The sequence below is a fragment of the Podarcis vaucheri genome, assembly GCF_965113315.1.
Source record: "Podarcis vaucheri genome assembly, chromosome: 4".
Taxonomy (NCBI): domain Eukaryota; kingdom Metazoa; phylum Chordata; class Lepidosauria; order Squamata; family Lacertidae; genus Podarcis; species Podarcis vaucheri.
The window spans coordinates 38404001-38410860 of NC_138762.1; the positions used below are offsets into that span (position 1 = coordinate 38404001).

Here is a 6860-nt window from a genome sequence, read left to right on the forward strand (position 1 = left end):
CAAGCTCTCACAGATAAATGATTAATCTCCACACATGGTTTGCAAGGGCCACACAAGACCCAATACCTAACCAAGGCACTGGTGGTGGTTGTTTTCAAGTGGCAAGTTCCCAAAGACCAAGGCTGGGTGGGGTGGGGATTTAAAATAAACAAATACAATAAAATCTCTTATGCCAGCTATATTCAATATACCTACAAGTTAGAAACCTTGAGCGATATTTGTAGATATGTATTCTTAAAGTGTGGTTTTTAAGGGGGGGGGAGAGGTGGGGGGAAAGGAAAATCCAAAGGAAAACGTTGCTAGTTTTTGTAGATCCCAACTCTCTCCAAGGTCAGTTTCAAGCAGCAGCGAATGTCGGAGGGGTCGGGGGTGAAGAAAGAGGACCCCCAAGAAGCAGCCCCTGACGCGTCTCTCTGGCCCCCTCACTTTGTTCCCTCTCTTCGCGGAGCCTCCCGTCCTCCTTCAGGCACACGCCATCCCTCGGCGCAGCCCGCCGTATTAAATCCCAGCAGTTTTCCTGGTTCCGGTTGCTCGTCGGGCGCTTTCTGTCCCTTGCAGCAACAGCAGCAGCGGCGGCGGCGGCCGCCGCCACACGGCACTCTCCCTTCCTCGAAGCCTCGTCCCCCACCCGGAGCCTCAGGGGCGAGGACTGCAGCAGCACAGCCAACAAAGAGGACGGGACGCCGCTCCCCACCACAGTCTGTGCCGTCGCTGGGGCTCCTCGGGGAAACATGGGGGGCTAATCCGTCCCGGCGGGCCCGTCGTCGTCGCCACCGCCGTCTCCTCAGCAGCAGCAGCCCCGCTGCCCTCGCTCATCGCTTTGCCCCGGTGAGGGGCGTGCGGGGGCGGCGCTCGAGGGGCCGGGCAGGGCCGCGCTAGGACCCGCCCGCAGCCGAGCCCTCCTCGGGAGGAGGCGAGCGAGTGGGCAAAGAGCTCGTGCAGCCGGCGGCACCGCGCCTGCGTACTGTAAGGGAGGAAGGGAGGGGGCGCCTCTCTCTCTCTCTCTAACGGTGCTAAGGTTCAATTCCCTTGACATTACCCAATCAAAGGTGAGCGCGCGACTGCTAATAGGGGGGAGGAGGGAGTCAGGAGGAGGAAAGAAAAGTCCAAGCTGACAACTTGGTAAGGCTCCCCCCCACCCCGCCCAACTTTAAGAATTCTGGGGGCGGGGGAGGAGGGGGGCAGTTTGTTGGTCCTCCAGTTCCTGACTGATAAGGATATAGGCCAATAAGAGGACGGAGGAGGACTTCCGGCGCTGAGGGGGGGAGTGTTTCCCCCCCCTTCCCTCCTCCTCCCCCGACTGTGATTCATGAATCGGGCCGAGAGAGCCAAAGGAGCTTCGTCTCCGGAAAGTATACGGGGGTCTGTGGGAGTGAGGAAAGCAGGTGAAAGAGGACCGAGGAGGCCGGCGGTGGGGGGGGGGGGCGGTATGATAGAGACAAGGAAATGTATCCGGTTTTTGAGGCAAGGGAGGCTCATGGGAATAGGAATAGGCACCGCCTCGGGGGGAGTCTGGATACGGAGTGTTACGTAAGGACTTCTGCGTGTTTCTTTGCTCCGAAGTAAGCCCCCCACCCCGGATTCAGTAGCGTGTTACCAGGCCTACCTACCCCACCCCGGCGATCGTACTGGTTCAGATTCCGCGCGCAGTTTAATCCTAAACACATTTGCTCAGAGTTAAGTCTTGACGCTCTTCCCAGGCACACTCAGCCTGCAGGGCTTCGCATTAGGATTGCGGGGCAAGAAAAAGGCAGCAAAGCAACTCGACCTCGGGCGCCTTTACTCAGAGGTAAGTGCCGCTGAGGTCAAGTGGGCTTGCTTCCCGAGCAAAACTAGCACGTCAGTTTTCAACATTTCCTTCCCTCCCATCTGTTCCAGGCGACATCAGGCTGCCATCCTGTCGACATGCCCTGGGGAGTAAAACCCAAACGAACTCTCAGCATTGCCTACTTCTGAGGAAACAGACATGCACAACCTTGTGTGCCGCAGAAATCACCCTAGGTCTGCCTGTCAATCAATGGCTGAGGTCTCCTGCGCATCGAGTTGGAAGTGAGCCCCACTAAATTCAGCAGGGCAACTTTAGAAGTGTGCACTGCACAAGTTTCACTGCTCCCCATAGAGCAGCATGTGTTGTTTTTTCCAATGTCTCTTGTTACTTGATCTCGCCCACCAAAGTTAATAGTGTGTGAATTCAAAAAGGGCACTTTGAAGCAATGCTTCACAACAACCCAGAGTTAGAACAAAGTGCCAAAAGGGTGATTAAGGAAGGGGGAAATGTTTTCATATAAAACATAATCTGTGATATTAATGTTGCTTTCTTGGAGTTAAGAATTCACCATAACAAGTAATCCGTTTACTGTGAGATACAGTTGATACCACAGATGTTGACCATTAGATGTCAAAGAGTGCCATTTTCACATTTCCATGTGTTATGGTGTCCTAGACCAAAACCAGGTAAGTGAAGCACTGGGCTCTGGGGAGGAGCCACAAGGGTCCTAGAGTCCTCACAGCTCCTTCTCAAAGCCTAGTTTACACTTTCCCAGCTTTGGGAAGGAGGTAGGGGGGCTCTTGAGACCCTGCTACACCCTTGTTCCTCCATCCCAAAACCTGGCACCCGGCTCAGTCAGCTTTGGGAAGGCAGAACAAGGGCTAGTTTGTGTGTGTGTAGACTTTGGCCTTGCTCCCCACCCCCCTAGACTCTTGTCAGTGCAATCTATGCATATTCACTGAGAAGTAAGTTCCATTGTATTCAACTGTGGTGCTTACACAAATGAATTCACATAGGAATGTTTGATACCTATATGTATAAACCTGCATTTTTCTAACTAGTACAGAGGTGCCTTAACAATTCAGAGATACACTTCGTGCTTCCACCTTAGCAAGGAAACAGCATACAAATGAGGATATGCAGTGGGGGGGGGGAGTAAATTTAAGGAATCACAGAAAGAGGGGGAGGGAAGTTGAGGCTTGATATGTAAGGATTAGTTTTGTTGAAATGTTTGTTATAAATGAAAATCATAAATAAAAAACTTTGTAAAAGGAAGCAGTGTACAAATCACTTGTTTTTAGGCCTTTCTTGCATGTGCCAATTGCACGTTTTTGAATGTGTGGGTTAAGTACCCTAACAATTTTGACTCCACCATAAACTAGTCAAGTAATATCAAGTATTTCTATTATATTGGATAAATTCATATGAAGAAAAGGTAAATCATTTACCAGTACATTTTTAGGGACTTCAGCATTCATCCCTTTTTGTGCTTCTGTTTCTCTTGAATGCATTACCAAAAACAGTTTATGGAATTTCATTCTGACAAGTGTGAATAAAAATCAGCTAAAAGAGGGCTTTAAAAATATCTTCATCCCTTCAGAGAAACTAAATCTTACTTGGTTTAAGCATAAGCTTCATATAGCCTGGGAATAGGAGGCAAAGCGTTTAGATCTGCTGTGTAGATGTAAAGGAAGAACTTCATCCTTCAGTGTTTATTTCAAAATGTGTTATTTCCTGAGAGAATAGCTTTCAGCACTTTGGTGAAATTCTCATTTCTTGTCTAGGGGAAATTATTTCCAATCTTCAGCTTGCTGTTTCTGTAAGAAAAATTTGATCTCTCTTGGCTGTCTCAAAATGTTTTGAATTACATTTGTTCTTCAGTATATGGAATATTTGTATAACTCAGTCTTTTAAAAGAGAACATATATAGTAAATCTTTTACTTGGAAGTGTTGATATAATCTGACTGTATCTCACTAACAATAGTAGCTGCTTTAATGGTAGTGAGAGCTCAAAACTTCCACCCACTGAAACTCTCCCCTGCTTATTGTAGAAATAGGCCACAACTTGTAACTAATAGAAAGGAATTCAACCTGAATAGCACTTACACTTACTAAAATAAAGAGGGTTATTGTAGCTTTATGAGTTGTCCAAATACATGTTTAGTTTCCTAAAACAAAAACATTTCACTAGCATGTATAGTTTTTAAACAACAAAAAAGAGCAGCATAACATGATCTGGGCTACAATGCTAAAAACAGTTGCTAGGGAATAAACTCCACATCTGCTGGCATTGCTCAGAAGAAGAAGAAGACGACAACGGCCAAGCCCTGAGAAGAGAACATTTACAGTGTCTCTGAGCCCTGCCCCAACATTGGGGTCCAGAGGCCTTTCTTTTCAGTAGCATACAGAATACTGTGCAGATGAAAGTGTACCCCTACCCACCAATCCTACCACCCATTCCCATTTGTACATACTGGCCCATGGTGGGGGGTGGGGGACATAAGGTTAGTGCTCAGGGAGGGCAACTTGCCCAAAGTTCTCAGACTAGACACTGACCCAGGCTAACTTTACTTAGCTGCCAAAATCAAAGGAATCATCTAATGTTGCAGCTAATGGCACATGTTGGGCTGCAAGCAGGGTGAAACAACTTGCTTCACATGGTAATATGAGGGCGGCAGAATTGGAGGCAGGAATTGATGTGTGAACTGAGATGCAAGTCTTCTTAATGCGAAGGCCCTAGTTGGGTAAGCCACCCTTTGGACTCTGCTTCAGGCATCAATATACCTCGGGAGGGTATTGCTGGAAACAAAGGGCTTGCACTAAGGTCTGGTTGAGCAGGAAGACTTCGCTTTCATACACTGCTCCAAAAAGAAATCCCCTTACAAGACATCTTACCTGCACTGCAGATGAATGTGGATTCTGACATTCCTTTGGCTCAAATATGCAAGTGCTGCCACACACTTGTAAATAAATACTCATGTAGGCACATAAAAACACACACCTGCACACGTATACCAACATATACTTAAAACTGCACAAATACAAAGTTGGTGATGAGTGAGATGGAACAAGGCAAGGAGAGCCTTTCCTTTGCTTGCCTCTTCTACATAAGCACGCATGCATAGCTTGGGCAATTAACTGGCTAGGTGGTGCTTTTATCTTAGAGTGCATCTGTATCTGCAGGCCAAAGTGTGCTCCCTTGCATTACAATAACACACCACGGAGAGCAGTAAGTTTACATTGAGGCTATAAAAGTACAGGCTCCTTGAGAGCACCTCCCTTTTAATTTATAACATAAAAATGTGTCAACTTAATTTCAAAACATCTTTGCCCCTGAGGGAATACTTTTGTATTCATTGCCATGTCGTTTCTTTTAATAATTCCATTCCATCTGCTGAAGCAGGTGCAAAGGGCTCTAACCAAGATGTTGCAATGCATTCTGATGCCTCACACCGCCTCTTTATTTTGTCAAGTCTTCCTTGGAATGTCACAGTAGCTTCCATCACCTGTAACTGCATTCACTACTCAGAAAACTCTAAATGGTGCATAAACATTTATTTCATATTATATATATCTGTGTGTATGTGTGTATTCTTCAATACGGTAAAATGAAATTTTGAGCCTGCATTTATTTTTAAATAAAATATTGAATGATTTCAAAATGTTTCAGTTTCAGTGATGCAGAGTGGCAGTTTCAAATTCTTTCTAGTTTTCACTCTGACTAATATTATGATGCCGCTCAGCCCTTGATAACTCCTTTGCACTCTTTTTTTTTTTGTGAACTTAAGATGCAGCTCTTGTTATTTTTCAGAATTTAATGCCCGGTTACACATAATTAGTTTCTCTGAAGTTACCAGATGCAGGATTTCAGTTCTGCTTTTAAAGTTTCATTTAAAAAAACAAAGTACACTGGAATGAAACCCGTTACTTGTAAGAAGTCCTACTGGCATCATTAGTTGTGAAGGTTATGTTTTATCTAAAATTATAATTATTTCTGCCTATATTAAATACATTACTGGATATTATTTAATGGGAATCATTTGTATTCAGACTGTCTGTGGCAGTGAATGCGTAGTCAACAACATGAATGAACTCCCTCAAAAAAACAACAGCAAGTTTCATTTAAACTAGTCATTTTATAGTGCTTCTGCAGAAAGCAGAATTATATTGCTTAAGAGGATAGTAACATGCAATGTAAAGGACATAGTTGAAATTTGTGCAGCTCTACGGAATATAAAATGAATGGATGTGTTTCCAAAACATTAAATTGAAGGATAATGTACCATAACGTATTAAAAATGTGTAATAGTCCTACTGGTCTTGTGTGGGGAAAATAGTCTGGGGCGAGGGGAAATGTATACTTATGTGCAGCAGGCTGTAGATCATCCTATCCAGCTTCCATAGCACTGTTTAATTAAAGTGATTTTATATTTGAAGCAAATGGCTGAACATGTTGCATATCTGGAAAGCTGTTTTAAAGCCATGGGTCTACCTGCCCTAGTGGTTTTCCAGGAAGCTCTTAGATGTATCAGTTAGACAACCTTCCTTGAAAAAAGGAGCTTGTCCACTGCTGTTTTTATCCACTTGAAATATGTGGCCTTTGGGAATGTTCCAGAGCACATTCTTAGTTCATGTAAGACAGTAGTGAGGCAACTTGTGATTGGCCAGTAACCCACACAAACGCATGAATCTTCTGCAAAGGTTCAGTGGCTGAGGTTCAGGAATTGCCAGGAAGCCAAGTCAACGTTGAAACTTTAATTTGTAGAAAGTGTGAAAACCATAGCCACTGAATATTATTTACCCTAGGATATTTGGATAAATTTATTGCACTGCCAAATTATTAGGACCACTGCTGGGTGGTCTTAGGTAAATCACTGCCTCATATTCAACCCATGCAGATTCATAAGATGTAGATCACAAAGCACCTTTCACAATCGAGAGCGATTCAAAACATTTGCAAATTGAATGACCACATGAAAAAGAATGAATAGCATTTATGAGTACAGATTTTTATTACTGGGATCCAAAGCCATTACATTCAATCAATGGTTTGCTGTTAGCCAATGTGTATGAAGGGAATATGCTGGCCTG

At 44.7% G+C, this 6860-nt stretch overlaps 1 protein-coding gene and 1 long non-coding RNA gene across 2 annotated transcripts in view; one reads left to right on the plus strand and one right to left on the minus strand.

Annotated features, from left to right (window-relative positions):
• CBLB (Cbl proto-oncogene B) overlaps window positions 1-879 on the minus strand; it is a 59941-nt gene extending 59062 nt beyond the window's left edge. The window contains exon 1 of the mRNA XM_082219724.1: window positions 196-879. The gene's annotated coding sequence lies outside the window, so the exon portion shown is untranslated. The remainder of the gene's footprint in view (window positions 1-195) is intronic.
• Window positions 880-1391: 512 nt separating this feature from the next.
• LOC309530744 lies at window positions 1392-3043 on the plus strand. The gene is made up of 2 exons (XR_014218866.1): window positions 1392-1789; window positions 1879-3043. It is a non-coding gene; the product is annotated as an uncharacterized lncRNA (long non-coding RNA).
• Window positions 3044-6860: the final 3817 nt, after the last annotated feature.